At 44.7% G+C, this 19,689-nt stretch overlaps 1 pseudogene across 1 annotated transcript; it reads left to right on the top strand.

Annotated features, from left to right (window-relative positions):
* Window positions 1-605: 605 nt before the first annotated feature.
* Window positions 606-2,985, top strand: LOC148876231 (serine decarboxylase-like; annotated as a pseudogene). Its single transcript, XR_016101989.1, has 5 exons — window positions 606-1,055; window positions 1,282-1,512; window positions 1,619-1,812; window positions 1,898-2,034; window positions 2,145-2,985. The product of XR_016101989.1 is annotated as a serine decarboxylase-like (transcript).
* Window positions 2,986-19,689: the final 16,704 nt, after the last annotated feature.

Below are 19,689 nucleotides of genomic sequence, written 5' to 3' on the forward strand. Positions count from 1 at the left end.
ACAAATTTACTGTGGACGTTTGGTGTGGTTTAGTATTTCAACAGTCACAATTTACTCCACTAAAACTGCTCCACCATCTCGCCTGAAATTTAGGGACCACGTTCCCATCTTTTCTTCTATAAAAGGGAGCTTCCAGGGAGAAGATGGATGTGTGGGTAGTGAGCATTAGAGAGCTGAAGAGATTGGGAGATCACCATCACCATCTTCTAGCGAGATCTGCTCCTATTCTGTTTGGGATCGGTGTACTTCTTCATTGCTACCATTAAGGGCATTTTCACACCAAATCCAAGCAGTTGTCTATGCAATAGAGTTCTTTGAGGCTTTGTTAAAGGCATTTCGACACTAGTAAGGTGGCCAGTTTGTAGTACTCTCATCAAGAACATGAATAAAACAAGTTCTCTTTCCTCTCCCGTGGATGTAGGTCTCTTTGACCAAACCATGTAAATCTGGTGTCATCTTTACTTTTCGCTTCTGCTTTTATTATTTGCTTTATAATTCACCTATTTCTCAATTGTTTTCTAGATTGTCATACTAATTAATCGGTAATTCAGTATTAATCCTATCAGATAATCGTTGTGTGTTGGTTCAGATTGTTGTATTTTCCACATTACAGCTTTCGTTTTAAGCACCGGTTGTTGAAATCCTGCTTTACGAGAGCTTGAGGAGCCGGTGAAGGAGCAAATCTAGAGACTCGGGTAGTTCTATAGCTCAAGACTGCAGAGAAATCATGGCTGGAAGTGTTGAAGTTGAGTTTTTTTCTGGTAAACTGAACGGAGAGACCCAGCACTCACCACAGGAGTTTGGTGGCACGGTGATAATCCCAAACTCTTTTCCAACTATGGTTGAGACGAGAGCGAGCATCAGCGGGGAAGCCAGACGAGGGGAAGAGAAACAGAGAAGAGAGATTGTGTTGGGAAGGAACGTGCATAAAATGTCTCTTCCTGTAACAGAGCCTGATGTAGACGAGGAGATGACGGGAGAAAAGGAAGCTTATATGGCCAGTATATTGGCCAAATACAGAAAGTCCTTAATCGAAAGAACTGAACATCATTTGGGTATGTATATATGAAAAGCTTTTCCTTTTCGTTTCAGTTTATTCATGTTGGCAAGTTAAATGGTTTTGCTAATAGTGCCATGATCACATCACAGATTGTCAGATTCACACTAGGAAATTCTGGATTTTGTTTTTTGCTTGAAAATTAAATGGTTTAAAGGTATTAAAATCTGGGTTTTGTTTGTTTTTTATTTGCTTGAAAATTAAAATGCTTAATTAATTTACAGGTTATCCTTATAACCTGGACTTCGACTATGGTGCTCTAGCTCAGCTGCAACATTTTTCCATCAACAACCTCGGCGATCCTTTTATTGAGAGCAACTACGGAGTCCATTCCAGACAGTTTGAGGTCGGAGTTCGGATTGGTTTGCTCGTCTCTGGGAATTAGAGAAGGATGAATACTGGGGATACATCACAAACTGTGGAACAGAAGGCAATCTTCACGGTATCCTAGTTGGGTTAGTAATTTGAAGCTCATATACGTATCTCATCATTCAATTACCATCTATCCATCTCCTATTGAGCATCAATGGGAAATCACTGAAACCTGATTCGGCTGTGCAGGAGAGAAGTGTTGCCAGATGGAATTTTATACGCATCAAGAGAGTCCCACTATTCAGTGTTTAAAGCTGCGCGGATGTACAGAGTGGAATGCATTAAGGTCGATACTCTGGCCTCTGGCGAGATCGATTGCACAGATTTCAGAGCCAAATTACTTCCCAACAAGGACAAACCAGCTATCATCAATGTTAATATAGGTATGTAATGCAAAGGGTATCCCTTTGTGGCCTCCATGTGCGATTCATGTATCTCAATCTCAGTTGTCGTCGTTAAAACTTACAGGGACGACGGTCAAAGGAGCTATAGATGATCTCGATATGGTTATAAAAACACTTGAAGACACTGGGTTCACACAGGACCGGTTCTATATTCACTGTGACGGGGCTTTGTTTGGGCTCATGATGCCTTTCATCAAACGAGTATGTCCACATGGATCGACCAAATCATCACTAATTAACTCAGTTTGAATTTCTTCTGGGCGAATTTGTTTCTGTTGTTGTGATCTTTCGTTGTTCTGAATGAGCTGCAGGCACCCAAGGTTAGCTTCAAGAAGCCCATAGGGTTAGGATATAAGGGTTTTTGAGATAACAAGACTGGAGCACATCAAGGCTCTCTCAAGGAATGTTGAGTATCTAGCTTCTCGGGATGCTACAATCATGAGCAGTCGTAATGGGCACACTCCGAACCGAAAAGGCTACAAAAGGTTTCAGAAAGAAGTGCAGAAGTGTCTAAGCAACGCCTTCTATTTGAAGGATCGCCTCCGAGCTGCAGGGGTTGGGGCCATGCTCAACGAGTGCAGCAGCACAGTGGTGTTTGAGCGACCACAGGATGACGAATTTGTGCGACGTTGGCATCTCGCTTGTCAGGGGGATATTGCTCACGTTGTGGTGATGCCCAATGTCACCATTGAGAAGCTCGATGTTTTCGTGGATGAACTGATGCAAGAACGTTCGGCATGGTTCCGGAATGGGAGGATTCTTCAACCTCCATGCATCGCAGCCGATGTAGGGAACGAAAACTGTGCTTGTATTTTGCATAAATGATGCGTTAGCAGGCCTCAGCCGTCGTAAGCTGAAGTTTTTGCTTTTCTGCTTTTCTGAAACTTCAATCCACCGTCGTAAGCTCCAAACTCTGGAGGTTTTAAGTTATTGCCATCAATGGCGAGGAGAATAGGATTTATGAATATAAGGGTTTTGCATTATTTTATTATTTTTTATTTATAAACTCTATATCGATTATAAGGTTCAAGCCAGGTGCAAAGTTTAGTTCCACTAAACAACAGTTGATGTCAATATTTGGCATATGACTTCATTTCTAGCTTTATCCTTTTTAATTTTACCACTCATTATCCAATTAAGCATTTCCACTTTCGTACATTCATTTTGAACGTGTTTCTTAAGGGGACATTTGGTACGATTGACATTTTACGAGAAAGTGTTTGGTACGAATTTGCCATGGAAATTGGGACAAAACTCTTTTTCTCACCTAATGACAACTAGGTGCTGATAAGTCAAACCGTAAAAAAAAAAGTTATGATATTGAAGAAAATATTATTTTGATATTTTTTCTTACAAACATTTTTTTATAAAACTCAAAACTAAGGTTTTAAAAATTAATTTAGACATTGAACCGCTTTAATCACCGGTTTCTAGATCAGCGGATTGATTGTTTGGGTCTAACGGTTTGGACAATTTACGCTTTAGGTTAGAAATTTAGTATATTAGGTTCTTTCTCTATTTTTCTTATGAGAATAGAGAGAAGAGTTTAAGGTGGCTGTCCACTGAGAAAATAACAAAGAAAGGAAAAAAGGAAATAAAAAATAAAAAAATAAAAAAAAAATGAAAAGAAAGAAAGAAGAAGACGATGTCGGTGGCATGACAATGATGATGGTGACTGACAACTTAAAGGCCTCACTATAATCTCAAATGTCAGATTTAGAGATGAGATCTCACTGTTCTACTTAAAGTCCTCAACTTTCACTTGTGACAATGAGGTACCTAGCTATATATTTAGAAAATCAATACTCAAGTCCAAATATTACCATTCTATTAGTTATGTGCATATTAAAACATTTAAAAATCCAAAAAATTACTCTTTGCATGTTTTTGCTCTCTCCTTTATCAAATTTCTAAAATCCTAATTTTTCTCAATTTCTTTCTCAAAATTGAATAATGAGGGCGTTAAAAGTAACATGCGCATTAATAATATCCATTTTTATCATTTTATTATCTTAGTCTCTTAACTGATTTGCACTTGAGTGTTGATCTTTCGAAGTATAAAGTATCCCTTTCCCTTTTAAGTGTCACTACTCTCAAAATACATGATAATTCCAAGTAATTTTTTCTATTTTATTTGCTTTGATTCTTATTCATTATTCTCTAATATTAAAATAAAAATTCTTTTATTGGAATTGCTCTTTATTCCAAATTTCTAAAATTTATGAACAATATTTTAGGGTGATTTTTATCTAATATTTATCATTTATCATATTTTATATACCAACCTCCGCATGTGCCTTATCAGTCGGTGGATGGCTGATCTGGATCTGATGGTCATCAAAATAGAATCCAATGGGAGAAAGCGATGTCCCCTGAGTCCCTGACCCCTAAGCGCATGGCCCAAAAGCTCTGCGGACCGTGGCCACGAGACGAGATGCCTTTGCTCTTTGCTAAAGGGAAACGACAATAAAATGAATCTTTAATCAGACATGCTGACGTGTCGGTTAAGATCTTATAACATATCACGTGATCTGGAATCTTTTCAAATGATAATTCTCAGTGATCTGAATCTTTAGTGGGCCCACGAACATAAATCTCATCCACTAAAATCCTTCCAAATGATACTTTGCATTCACTACACATCTTTTGTTTGCGTCACCATTTGATAAATAAGCTATCCTCCCAAACCGACTGAGTGGTTGCTCGGTTGGCAACTAAACTGGATATTGGTATCTGCTCCTCACACAAGGCGACTCATAACGATTTTCAAAATCTGAATTATTAATGTTAATATCTACTATGCGAAGGATAATTAAATTACGACACCACTTATGGGGCAAGAGACCGGATCTACTCCTCACTTAGGGCGCCTCATAAGCACATCTTATCATGTATTAGGAATATACCTGTTCATGGTTAGGTGGCCTGATGGGTCGGTTTGGCCCTCAGATGGGTTTGGACACGTAAATAAGCCCGTAGGTTTGACCTCAGGACAAAAAGCCTGGTTCGTAATAAATTTAAGCCAGGCTCGGGATTTGTCAAAATAGCCCGGCCCGACCTATTAACTAAACCCAAAAACCCTAATATCTTAACCCTTCTTATTCATCTATTTCCACATTACCTGTTAGTCAAACTGCCAAGTGCCGAACTTCTCTTCTCTTCATATCCTCCTCACACTCTCAAGCAGTCGCAGAACCGGTGAACATTCACCGGTGCAACAACTCCAGCAGATTGGCAATGAATCTTCTCTCTCTCTCTCTCTCTCTCTCTCGGACATGAACTGACTCCTCTTTTCACTGTCAAAATCGCATCTCACTACGAACTGAGCACCGACTGGTGAATCCTCTCTCTCTCTCTCTCATAGGTGCAAACTCAACATCGACGAACACAATTACTGATGATGAATTCTTTCTTCTATTAAGTCGGGCTTCGGGCTTGGGCCCAGGCTTTGGGCTTTTTATTAGGACCAGGTTTGGGCCCATGTTATAAGCCCGTTAGTCACGGGAGATATTCCCATTGCATGGTGGATGTGCATGTGAGACGCCTAAATGTGAGGAAAAAATCCCGTGTGTGGGGGCAAAGGTGACTAATTAATACCAAAAAAAGCTAATACGGTTTCAGCATTCCGGTCTTAGCAGTTTCAGCATTGATTCCAATCCTACAAGTCTAGCACGGCCCACCTAATACAATTGTTTCACATTTGACAAAAGATGGCACTTTTTACCGTGGTGGTTGTATTGTTTTAAAAGACTTCCTTGAGATGCGAGGCATATAAATTTTACCCTCACAATTTTGATGTGAGGCTTAAGCTTTTATATGCGTAAAAGGCGTGATTCAAGCCTAAAGACGTCAAACGTAAAAGGCATAAGCCTCAAGTTTAAATGATTATTAGTAATTTAGTGAAAAAAATATTTTATGCATTTTTATAATTCAAAATATATAAAAGAAATATTTCAATAATTATGAACTAAATAAATAAAAAGAGTAAAAATGAAAAACCAACAGGAAAAATCAAATTTTATTAGTTTCTCTTAGTGTTTTAGGAGAATTCAATACAAAAAGGGCTAATCAAGTTCTTAGCTTCTCTTGGATATATCAAGTAATTTTTTTCTAATTATTTTAAATATAACATCAAGGGTATTATTTTTTTTTTCATTTATTTTCTTAATGGATTTATTTTTTTATTGATTTTTTTTGCACATATCAAATTAACTAAGTTGTTTTCTTTCTTTAAACTATTGAATGATCATAAATCTAATATCCAATTATATGGATGATTCTTCACATGTTTCTTTTCTTTTAAATTGGTTATTTGAATTATTTGAGAAGTTTGGATTCTGAAACATGAAATGCAAAATATTTATAATTGTTAATTGATTAATTATTATTTTATTTATTGCTTAAATGTTAAAACTTATTGCTTATAAATTTTATTTTATCGATACTTATACATCCTATCAATTCTACACTTGTATTAAATTCACAGGCCCCACTATAAAAAATGTGGGCCCTATGTATTTAATACCGGCATAAAACATTATCATTGGTTCCACAGTCTGTTGAACAATTAAATTATTCATCTAAACCTTACTCCATTCTAACTTGGTATATTATACATTATTTTTATTAATTTATAAACTTTAATTAATTTTATTTTTAAGCTGTGAGATTTAAGCTTTATAACACATTAAGACTTATGCCTCACCTTTTGGGCCATTACGCCTCAACTAGGTATTTTGCCTTTTAAAACCAACTTGATGTTTTTTCTTGAGAAAATTTAGACCATCGCTTTTTGATGGGCCCACGTAGTTGCCATCCGCACAAATCGTAGCCAATAATTTTCAAGTAAATGGTGGCTGATCAGCTACAACCGCAAGACGTTGGACCATGGCATATTTGTTTTATGGGTATAGCCATATAGATAACTAGATTTATCTTTCTTTATGGCTAAATTTTGAAAAATTAAAATTCAGCCGTTGTATTAAAACTGTAGTAAATCTTCAACTTTTTCCCACGGTAATAAAATAACATCTTCTCCCAACAAAACACTTCTAATTCTGTCCCAACTATCCATTACAGTGGTACACCAAAAACATCTCCTAGACTCCTATGCAAAATTTGCATCAGCGCCCCACAAAGTGCATCCAACACATGCCTCGTAGCCAGGCCCAGCCCATTATGGGCTGGGAGGCCCAGCCCACTAACGTCTGACAGTGCTAGCCACAATAGGGGAGAAGCCCTATTGCCTTCGTATGGAGCCAACCGCGGAGCGGTTAGGCGTACCCACCAGGACCTGCCGCCTAACCTTGTACCGCCCTTATATGGTGCGTTCATCTTCACCTACCTCCAGCACGCTCAAGTATAAATAAGAGGTAACTCTCCCTTGACAGGGGATCCAGAGCCCAAGATTCTGATACAACTCTCTCATTTACTTTCCGCACTTACCTTGCTTTCTTAGCATCCGAGGACTATCACCAAAACCTCATCTACACCTCCTCTTACCTTACACCTCATACTAACTTGAGCATCGGAGTTTCTGCCCGAGCCTCTAACACCCATTGTTATGTAGTACCTCGGGTCTCCAGGAACCTCGTCACTGAGACGACGACCTACAGTCCTCAGCTTCTACCATACATAGGAGGGAACACCTCACCTCGGCTTACCTCTTCCGAGACCTCAAAGCCTTTGGCCTACCTTCGGAACTCGGAGAGTGAATTTACCTTATTACCCCTGGCTAATTCGAGTGGCAACAATTGGCGTCATCTATGGGAACCGTTGTTAAGACAACCCCCTTAAAGGATAAAGAATATTTTTACTTCAAGCGCTCCTAAGTTCGAAAGCCATGGTGCAGAGAACCAGGAATAATCAGAACCTAGTCACCTATGAGTAGTTTCAGGCTGTCATCGATCGTTTGGCCTGGCCTACATAACACGTGGAAGAAGTTTTCCCCCGAGCAAGAGGTCCCTCTCGAGGCGATCGTCTCGCTGGGGTGTCAGAGGATCAGGGCCGACGCGAATACATCAAGCCCCCAACCCTCGGCTAGGGCAACTGTTAGACAGTTTTGTATGCCCTTAGCTTCAATCAGAATGATGTATTTTATGAGTTTATTAGAAATGAATAAAAGTGCATATTTGATTCATGTTCCCTTGGTATGTTTCTGTATAATACCCTTAAACTGGACACTTAATGAGACTCGTGTTAGTTTAGAATGTTCACAGCTAGTGGGTTGATCTAGGGAGACCTATCATGACAAGGCTGACACTGTGGTCCCACCAAGTCGGTTGGGGTGGCCTGTCTCAGCTGCCAGGGTGAGACCCTAGGCACATACAATGTAGGATTAATTGAATCTATGAACTGGACCAGATTCCTAGTATTGCCCTGGACCTTGGAGATTGATGGACAAAACTGGAAAGTTACACCTGACCCCTAGACTCGATTATGATACTGCACTAGGTGTTGGATTGGGTTGTCTTTGATATACCAATCAGTGAGATCCTTAGCGGGGGTCAAAACCTGGGTATGTTGGGACAGTTTGAGAATTCATCTGAGTGAGTGATCATAGTGACAGGATCAGCCGATTTCAATCGTTGAGATTTGTTTTTGCAAAATATATTTTATATGAGATATAAAAGTATATATATTATGGTTTTTAAAATGTTTGCAAGAAGGTTTTAATTCCCGGGATCCATATAAGTAGAGAGTGCAACCTGGGCAGTAGTTAGGAAGGTTAAGTAATCACATAAGCTTAATGAGCCTAAAGCCCATTTTGAATTGGGCAATTTGATTAGTTAATTATCGGGTGAATTCTGAGATGGATTAGCTGATAGGATAGGGTCAAGACCCTATCCACTCAGAGAGTCCAGATCTAAATGTGATTCAGATCTAGAAACCTCCTAATGAGATTAGGAGAAAGCCTATCTAATCTTCAGATAAGATAAGGGTTTATCCTTATCACCTAAAGAGAAGGTTGATCCAAATATTATTTGGATAAGCAGCTCCTAATTGGATTAGGAGCTGATATTTTAGGTTAACAAAAGAAGGAGGGGGCGGCATCCTTGAGAATGATTAATTCAAATCTTCTTTAGTGCTGAAATCAAAAGAAGAAAGAATTAAGCATCCCTACAGAATTCTTTCTTGCCGCCTCCCTGTTCTTGCTGCCCTGTTTGCCAATTTGATCTCCAGTTGTTGGAGAAGTCAAGATTTGATCTTGACATCAGTTCTTTGAGAAAGAATTGATTGAAAGTTATGCTCACGTGCCATCCTGTTGATTCTTGCGAAGGACAGAGTTCTTGGAAAAGAGCACTGCTAATTCTGCTCCATCTTGCACTGCGCCATCTTCAATGGGAGAAGTTTTTGGATCCTTCCTTGGGCGTGAACACCTTCGTTGGGGGATACTATTTCTCCGCATTAGGTATAATCCTCTCCTACTCCATTTGGTTCAGATCTGGTTCAGTTTATGGTTCAAGAATGATCATTGAAAATATGATTTTCTAAATAGAGAATGCGATTCCCAGTTGAAGGAGAGAAAAAAAATTTTGAAATTCGCCCCCTTATTCCGCAATCTTTGGGTGCCCATACGATGGATCTCTCATCCCTTCAGCAGCAACTTGCTGGCTGAGCCATCAGAGTCGAGCAATAATTGACCCCCTAATTCACCACAAAGGAATATCTGTCCTCCTAGTCGAAGGGAAGAAGTGCTCGCTCGATCCGAAGACAGTCACCAGCCTTCGGAGCAACACCACCGCCATCGGAGGGAGTCCCAAGGACGATGATGGGCATATTGGCCACCTTGGAGTTCGCTCCCGAGGCGAGAGCCGATGGCACGCCACTCCGCCTTCTATCTCGGATCTCTAGGATGTTTTGAATGATCGTTACGCCTGCAAAGGAGCACACATCCCGACCTCAGAGTACTCAAGAATTTGAACTGACCCCCACTGAGTCTATGAAGATAGAAGTGGGGTACATGCCCCCGTTGACAAAGTAAACCTTCAACAAGCTCTCCCCTGGGCCCCAGAAGATGAATCAAAAAATGGGCACACCGCTGGAGACGCTCCTCCTGCTTTGAAGCTTTTTGTGGATGGGTCATCCAATGCCAAAGGAAGCGGCGTTGGCCTTATCCTTCTCACCCCAGATAACTCAACATCAAATATGCGTTGAAGTTTGACTTCCCAACATCCAACATTGAAGACGAGTACGAGGCCCTCCACACTAGACTGCAACTAGCCAAGGACCTTGGGTCATCATATATCGAAGCCTTCAACGACTCTCAGCTGGTGTTCAACCAGGTGAACAGCGAGTACGAAGCCAGAGAGCAAAACATGTCTAAGCACCTTGCCAAAGTCTAAGAACTAGCCTGCCATTTCTAGCACTCTACCCTGCAACAAGTCCCACGAGCCAAAAATGCGAGGGTTGATGCCCTGTCCAAGTTGGAAAGCACCTTGGACATGATCCTCGGCCGTACTGTTTGCATGGAGAAGCTACCTTGGCCGACCATTGAAGAAACTTAAGTACTACCAATAGAAGCCAAGACATCATGGATGGACCCTATCATCAACTTCCTCCTTATAGAACAACTGCCCAACAACAAGAAAGAGGCTAGACGGCTACAACGTCAAGTAGCCCACTATACGTTGCTCAAAGGCAAGTTGTATAGAAGACCCTTCACCCTACCCTATCTCCGATGCCTTTGGCCCGAGGAAGGGGAGTACATTCTTAGGGAAATTCATGAAGTCATGTGTGGAAACCACCTCGGTGGCAGGGCCCTCGCCCATAAGACGTTGAGACAGGAATATTTTTGGCCAACACTTCACAATGACGTAGTTGAACTTGTGTGAAGACGTGATGAATGCCAGAGGCACACCAACATATTCCATCAGCCTACGATAACTCTCTCAGCCCTTGGCCCTTCGCTAAGTGGGGAATGGACCTCTTCAGCCCTTTCCCACAAGCGACCCGAGGGGGGGGGAGGCAGGAAGTACCTCATCGCCGTTGTGGAGTACTTCACAAAGTGGGTCAAAGCGGAGCCCTTAGCCACTATCACAACTCAAGCAATCCAGAACTTTTTCTAGGAAAACATCATCTGTTGCTTCAGCCTCCCCCATATTCTAGTCACTGACAACGAGAAGCAGTTCGATGATGCCAAATTTCGAGAATGGTGTGCCTCCCTCAGCATCAAGTAGCAATACACCTCGATGGGCTACCCCCAGACAAATGGCCTAGCTGAGGTCGCCAACAGAACCATCCTAGAGGACTAAAAACAAGGCTAGAGCAAGCTAAAGGACTGTGGGCCGATGAATTGAACAACGTACTCTGGGCATACCGAACCACACCTTGGACGGCCATGGGAGAAACTCCCTTCGGCCTGGCCAATGGTACCGAAGCGGTAATACCAGCAGAGATTGACCAACCGATGCTCTGAGTTGAAGCCTACAATGAAGTAGAGAACAACGAATCCGTCAGAGCCAACTTGGATCTGCTAGAGGAAGCCCGAAACCTACTACTGCAACTCGAAAGTAAAGGAAAGAAGCTTCCGAGAAGGGGACCTCGTCCTTAGAAAAGTCATGGTCCCCTAACCCGGAGTAGGAAAGTTGGGCCCTAACTGGAAAGGCCCCTACAGAATCAAGTGAGTCCTCGGCCCCGACACTTTTCACTTGGAACATTTGGATGGAAGACACATCCCCCGGACTAGGAACTCGGAGAACCTCCAGATGTATTTTCAATGAATGTAGTTGTCTATGGCTAAGTGATGAATGAATGAAGCAAAAAGTTCCTTTTCGCCTCAGATGTTGAATAAATGCGTCCTAAGTCCTAAAAAACCCACAGCCTCGAGACTTGTCGACGAGCGAAGCCCTCCTTCGAGGGATGAGCCCTCTTCATGGGCTGATGTGGAAAACAATGACGACCCTAGGACAAGCACCTCACCAAGAGCATACACACCAAGGCGAGAGAGGCCTTTTACACCTCATCACCTCTTCGACGGACGGTGGCCCCCTTAGCACGCCAAGGCGAAAGAGGCCCCTACACATCTTGTCACCTTTGAGTACGGTGACCCCCTTGGCTACCTATACTTTGTGCAATGGAAATAGTGAGTTCGAGCCCCCAGCTTTTCCGGTGGGACACCTCGGCCTCCCCTAAGGAAACACTTGGTGAGAAACAAGCCAGGTGAACTGCACCCCGATGGTGCTACTCCACCTCGGCTCCTCGTCTTTCCAAGTACCTCGATGGCATACCTCGGCCAACAACCTCGGCCATTGTGCCCGATCACCTCGGCCTTGCCTAAGTTGACACTTAAAGAATTCTGGAGCCATGTGAGCCCTTCGTCGGACATGTGGCCTCGCCTTAGCTCCCAATACCCCAATTACTTGAAGTGAGCATGCAAACAAACTATGTACACTATGAGCAAACCGTGCATGCTTTGTGTGTTGTGGTCCCGTTGTTCGGAGGGGCAAGGACCTCTCAAAGAAGAAAGAAGAAAATAAGAAAGACAACATACACAAAGCATGTTGTCTTCTAGAACTTCTTTCATTCCTTCTAGAGCTTCTCCTCGAAAGATTTCTTCTCCTTCTCCGCCTTGTCATTGCGAGACATGGCCAGCCTCGTTCAGTTCCCCAAACTGATGAAATGTATGCAGACCTGCAATAAAACCAGTTAGTAAATGAAAAAGTAGGGAGAGAAAGAAATACAAAACCAAAGAGCATCTCACCTTGGCCAAGAGGTATAGGCCCTCGTCGTAGATGGCCTTGGGGTCACTCTACAATAGATGGTAGTGGTCCCTCAGTTGGATGGCCCTGCTCACCAGCTTCTAGCTGACCCCCTCGTCTTGGATGGAGTCCCATTCTCGGAGCTGCCATTACGGGTAAAAGATCTTCCTGACCCCCTTGGCTCTCTCGGGGAGCCCCTGTATTGATGGAGGAGCAGATGAAGGCCTGGATGGGTGCTCCCTGGGCGTGGACCTCCGCGCCACCTCCTTTGCCTGGCGCTCCATGTTGGCCACATGCCACGACAGCTCCTCCCTTGGTGTATCTACAACGGGCCTCTTCCAACCCGCCTTAGCCCCGTCCGTGGGCTTCTTCTGCGCCTTGGCCCCGTCAGTTGGCTTCTTCGGTGCCTCTATTAACTTCTTGGCCCTCTCCAAGGGTCTCTTCACCCCACCGGTAACCTCCTGGGGTGCCACCATTAGTTGTTTCCCCTTGGCGGGGACCTACGGATTTCCCCCTTCACCGGGACTGGGGGCAACCTCATTGTCGGGATGCTTCGGCGTCTGTCCTCTGGCCGTCTTCCCAGCCTGCTTCGCCTAGGCCTTCTCGAGCAAGCGCTGCTTGGCATCCATGGGAACTTCTATGAAACAATAAAAGAAAGTGGTCAGTACACTAAAGCAAAAATGTGGAAGACGTGCTAAGTAAGTACAAAAACCTCTCCTACCAAGGGGGCAGGGTTAATCCCAACGAAGACTAGGGGGACCTCCTCCTCCACCAACGGCTTCGCCTGGAATGTCCCCATCACTAGCAGATGAGCTATGGCTGTAGCCTCTTCGTCTCGAAGTGGAGGGGGATATCTTTTGATGATTACGCAGGCCTCCCCCCAGTCAGACCTGAACCTTTAGCCCTCGGTTAAAGAGACATAAAAGAATTTGTCCTTCCACCCATGGACGGGCGAGGGGTTATGCATCGGCTTCCCCCTCCAAGGGTCGAAGTAATACATGTTGACCTCAGAAGCGTGCTTCCTCGGCGCGAACATGGCATGGAACATCCTTAACGTTAGCTCCACACCCCAAAGTTGAGCCCATACTATCATTGCTACAATGGTCCTAAGGGCGTTGGGTACAAGTTGACTGATAGTGATACCGTACCACTCCAACAACTCATAGATTAAAGAAGGGAGGGGAAACCTAAGGCCAGACTCAAAAAAATGTTGGTAGGCACAAATTTCCTCCTCCTCAGGGGTCCACGGCCGATCACTTACATCAGGGACCCTAAGGTCATAAGACTTATATGGAACCTCTTCGCCAGGGATTTGACTTGGCCCACATCCAAGGAGTTGTCAAACTCTGAACGCGGAACACCAGCGTCAGCCACCCTTCGGGCAGCAGTCCCTCCCGCCGCTTCGGCGACAACCTCTATGACATCCTTCTCGGAGAGAGGAAACCCTTCGGGCTCCCTCGGCGACACCGACGCAACACTTTCAAGGGGAGAGTTATTACCCTAGTGGCAGCCCTCAACACCCCTCGAGGATAACCTTTGTCTTAATACGACCACCTCCCGCCGAAAGGGGGGCTATGGCTAAAGAACCTAGGGAAGATAGAGGAGAAGGGGTTTCAGGGGAGCTCCCTCCTGAGGTGTTCGGGAGTTCATGGCATTCAGGGCCAGAGTCCAAGAACAACATAGTCGACTACCTAAGTAGGAAGTGAAGACGAGAAATCCTGAAGAATGGAGACCTTGGGAAAGTCCTGAAGGATCGAGAGTTAGGGAGTTGAGTTCACTTGATAGCAAGGGCGTCTAAGTTCAAATGAAGGGGAAAGTCACCACCAAGGCCCCTATTTATAGGAGAATGGGGGCCTAGATCTTGCTGAATCTGACGGCTCTACTTCCACCATCCAACTACAATGCACCACCTGGTGCTCATCCTCGGAATGCGAAACAATGCCCAAGCAACGACTCAGATCACCACGGATCCAACAGTCATGGGAACCCTCGCTCACGGTAGCACGCTGGGCAAATCGTAGGGCTTGCCCATCGCGAACCACCGGGCAGACCGTTCAACACGACAAACGCGCACCTACCGAAGTGACCGTCTTCTGCATGGTAGGCCCCTGACATGACCTAAGTGTGTGTAATACGAAACATTTCTACTAATCCAAGGCATCCGCACCACACGCATCTCCGAACCGACGAGGGACGTTGCACACAAAGTGAAAGCGATGCCACTATAGGACACCCCTCGACTGACAAATCTAAAGGCATAGTGACTACTACTCCCGATGATCGAAGCAGAGGCCTTGCCTTACCCCGACTATCACCTTCATTACCAGCTGAAGCCAAGGCCTTGCCTCGGCTTTGGGAGTGGGGGGCAAATGATGTGGGCTAGCCGGGCCTAGCCCATTAATGCCTGACAACACCAGCCACAGTAGGGGAGAAGCCCTGTTGCCTACGTATGGAGCCAACCCGGAGCGGTTAGGCGTACCCACCAGGAATTAACGCCTAACCTCGTATGGCCCTCATCTAGTGTGTTCATCTTCACCTACCTCTAGCACACTCAAGTATAAATAAGAGGTAACTCTCCCTTGACAGGGGATCCAAAGCCCATGATTCTAATACAACTTTCTCATTTACTTTCTGCACCTACCTTGCTTCCTTAACATTTACTCATGGGGTCCCAGTGCATCCGAGTCTAGCACACTCAAGTATAAATAAGAGGTAACTCTCCCTTGACAGGGGATCCAAAGCCCATGATTCTAATACAACTTTCTCATTTACTTTCTGCACCTACCTTGCTTCCTTAACATTTACTCATGGGGTCCCAGTGCATCCGAGGACTATCATCGAGATCTCGTATGCACCTCCTCCTACCTTACACCTCATACTAACTTGAGCGTCAAAGTTTATCGGATCTCCACCCGGGGCCTCTAACACCTCTTGTTTTATAGTACCTCGGGTCTCCAGGAACCTCATCACCGAGACGACGACCTATAGTCCTCGACTTCTACCGTACTCAGGAGGAAACACCTCGCCTCGGCCTATAGTCTTTGGCCTTGGCTTACCTCTTACGAAACCTCAAAGCCTTCGGCCTACCTTGAGAACTTGGAAATTGAATTTAACTTGTTGCCCCCGGCTAATTCGAGCGGCAACAATGGGTATAGTTGTATAGATAACTAGATTACTCTTTCTTTATGGCTAAATTTTGAAAAATTAAAATTCAGTCGTTGTATTAAAACTATAGTAAATCTTCAACTTTTTCCCACAGTAATAAAATAATATCTTCTCCCAATGAAACACTTCTAATTTTGTCCCAACTATCCATTATAGGTGGTACATCGAAAACATCTCGTAGACTCCTTTGCAAAATTTGCATCAGTGCCAATCTAAACTCCCCTATGAGAGGTAATGGGATATTGGAACATTGTTGGGGGCATTTTGTTGATAGAAGAACTGTATTCATATTATAGGGATGGCAATTTAACCTGTCCCATGGGCCTCGATTAGGGCAAGATTTTTTTACCATTGATCGGGGTTCGGGACTGATTTCAAGGAAACCTGAAACTCTGGGGTGGGGGAGGTATTTGTCCACTTCACCCCGACCCTAGCCCCGAAGGCGCCTATATATATATAGGTTCATATATATTATATTATTTACATAATATAATATAGTTCTATATAAGTTTAAAAAAGATAAAAGGAATTAATATATATGAACCTATAATATATATAGGTTCATATATATTATATTATTTACATAATATAATATAGTTCTATATTGCAAGTAAAAGTGAATGGAGTGGAATGATGCAAATTCGAGGATCCCTATTCCTTGTGGAAATGGGGATGGGGTTGAAATTTCTAGCCCTGATGGAATTTGGGGCGGAGACAGAACATGCAAAACTAGGAATGGCAATGGGGCAGGGCGGGGACAAGGACAAGGTTATCCCTATCCTCGTCCCCATGGGGATTCCCATTCCTCATAATTTTTTATAATGTTAATCATTTTATATTTTGTTTTTTATTTTATTTAAAAAAATAAAAATAAAATAATTAAAATTTACAGTCCGATTAGAAACGAATTAAACATATTCAAACATATTTTTAAAATATTAATATATAGATGTATGTGTACATATATACAAATATATTAGTGGGGATCCCACGGGCCAGGGAGTGCTCTCCCTGTCCCCAGTAATGGGGACGAAAATTTCTCCATCTCCGTCCCCACGAGGGAAATATCATCCCCATCCCTGCCCCATTTGGGGTGGATTCCCACGGGGATAAGGGAAATGGGGAAATTGCCATCCCTATGCAAAACCCGGCATGCCCCACCACATTTCCATTCCTACCTATTGAAATTCACACCCAACATGCACACAAAATAAAAAATAGAAAATATCACAAGTTAGAATTTAAAAAAAGAAGGTCGAATTTAATTGGAATCTGCTCCTCTCAAAACGTGCCTCACACCTATCTTACAGCCACATCCCACCTTGTATTGAGACCAATAAACTAGAACCATAAACCTGATAGAAAAATGCGTAACCATTTTTGGTCACGTATCATTTTTTCGTGATGTGTCAATTTTTTTGGCTGAGTACCTCGTCATCTCGTCTGCTCCCAAGTGGCTTGTGGCTCAGAGGCTGAAGTGGAGCTCCCTGGTGGAGAGCTTCCTAGTGGTGAGCTTCCTAGTGGTGAGCTACCTAGTGAAGAACTGCTTGGTGTCGAGCTACCTAGTGGTGAGCTACCTGGTGGCGAACTGCCTGGTGGTGAACTACCTTGATGAGCTGCTTGGAGGTGAGCTACCTTGATGAGCTGCTTGGTAGAGAGCTACCTTGATGAGCTTTGTTGCTCTTTTAGAGGCCTGCAAGGAACCAAATGTCAGAGGACCAGGGGTGGCTAACCCGGTGAGGTCACTCCGATGCCTAAGTTAGCACTTAGTGGAGAGCTAAGAATGATATTAGAGAATGAGAGAGCTAGAAAACAGAGGTTACCCATCCTTTTTTCGCATCCCTTGGCCCCTGGGGGGTTAGGTCTTTATATACTAAAGTCCTCGTGGGTTAGGTGGAGCAGTTCCTGGATTCCTAGGGACCTGCTTTCGTGTTAGGTGGGGATAAAACGACCAACTTGTAAGGTTGCCTATTTTCGCCTGACTCGGGGAGTGGGTGAGCTAATATAGCCGTTACAAGTCACAATCCCATAAAATGTGGGGTACAAAGGTGTGTTTCTTGATGTTGTCAGGTTGGTGCCTGTGTCAGGCTGCTAGGTCGGTGCCTGGGCCAGGCCGGCAGCTCATGCCAGGGCCAGGTCGCGCCAGGGCCAAGCTGGCAGCTCGTGCCAGGGCCAAGTCACACCAGGGCTAGGTCACCAGGTCGCGCCTGTGCTAGGGCCAGGTCGCACCAGGGCTACGCTTGGTGGGACACCAAATTTAGCAAATGCTAGTTGTTGTCAAAGTGGTCCCGGGTGTCACCTAGTTGTTCTCAGGTGCCAGGCTACAAGATGGCGAGCTGCCTAGTGGTGAGCTGCCTGTGAAGTGCCGAGTTGTCTAAGTTGCGAGGCTATAAGAGGGTGGGCTGCTTGTGGCGAACTACCTGTGGTGAGCTGCCTATGGCGAACTGCCTGTGGCAAGCTGCCTGTGGCAAACTGCCTGTGGCGAACTGCCTATAGCGAGCTGCTTGTGGCAAGTTGCATGATGGCGAGCTGCCTAGTGGCGAACTGCCTGAGGCGAGCTCGAGCTATCTAGCTATCAAGAGGCTGCACTTGGTTGGCATGGTGTGCCAGGTGTCACAATGTCATTGGAGGGCCAAATCCACCCTCATCATTTGCCCCCCACTCCCGAGCTGAAAGTAACTCGATGAAGGGAGACTTCTTTTGGCCCGTAATTCGATGAGCTCGTAGGTGCTGATTCAGCTTCTTAGGCTCTAGGAGCTATTTGGAAGCTAGCTACCCATGAGGCGCCAAGGTTTCTGCTAGTTCGGTACGTTAGTCCTTAGATTCTGGGAGTGAGTTGTAGTCCACTCTCCTTGACTTTGCCCATGCCGAAGAGGCGAATGGGTCTTATGCAGGTGCCAAGGTGAATTGTTAGCTTGGCCTTTGGTCTTCTGGGGGTGAGGAAGTCCTTTATCAGTCCATCAGTTCATGCCTGGGCCAGGCCGCCAGGTCGGCGACCGTGCTAGGTCGTGCCAGGCCGGCGCATGTCCCAGGTTGGCAGGCCGCGCGCGGGCCGCGCTAGGCCGTCAGGTGGGCGCCTTAGAGCTATGAAGCGAGAGCTTCAATTTCTAAAAAGGTGGGACTTAGCTTTCTAAGAGAAGAGGACTTAGCTTTTTTATAAGATAAGAACTTAGCTTTTGTAGGATGAGAACTTAGCTTTTTGTAGTATTTTTCCACAGACGATGCCAAATGACCTGATCGTTTTTGGTCACGTATCATTTTTTCGTGTTGTGCCATTTTTTTTGGCTGCGTACCTCATCATCTCGTATGCTCCCAAGTGGCCTGTGACTTAGAGGCTGAAGTGGAGCTCGCTCGCTGGTGGCGAGCTACCTAGTGGCGAACTGACTAGTGCTGAGCTGCCTGGTGGTGAGTTACCTGGTGGCGAACTGCTTGGTGGTGAACTACCTTGATGAGCTGCTTGGAGGTGAGCTACCTTGATGAGCTTTGTTGCTCTTTTAGAGGCCTGCAAGGAACCAAATGTCAGAGGAGAGCTGAGAATGATATTAGAGAATGAGGGAGCTAAAGAGCAGAGGTTACCCATCCTTTTTTCGCATCCCTTCGCCCCTAGGGGGTGAGGTCTTTATATACTAGAGTCCTCGTGGGCTAGGTGAAGTAGTTCCTGGATTTTCGCTGTGATGGGACCTGCTTTCGTGTTAGGTGTGGATAAAGCCACCAACTGGTAAGGTTGCCCATTTCTGCCTGACTTGGGGAGTGGGTGAGCTAATATAGCCATTACAAGTCACAATCCCATAAAATGCGGGGTACGGAGGTGTGTTCCTCGATGTTGTCAGGTTGGTGCCTATTTCAGGCCGCCAGGTCGGTGCCTGGGCCAGGCCACGCTAGGGCCAAGCTGTCAGCTTGTGCCAGGGCCAGGCTGCCAGCTCGTGCCAGGGCCAGGTCGCGCCAGGGCTAGGCCGCGCCTGTGCTAAGTCGCGCCCGTGCCAGGCCGCGC

This window comes from Nelumbo lutea, chromosome 1, assembly GCF_056320005.1.
Source record: "Nelumbo lutea isolate HS-2025 chromosome 1, American lotus-T2T, whole genome shotgun sequence".
Classification (NCBI taxonomy): Eukaryota; Viridiplantae; Streptophyta; class Magnoliopsida; order Proteales; family Nelumbonaceae; genus Nelumbo; species Nelumbo lutea.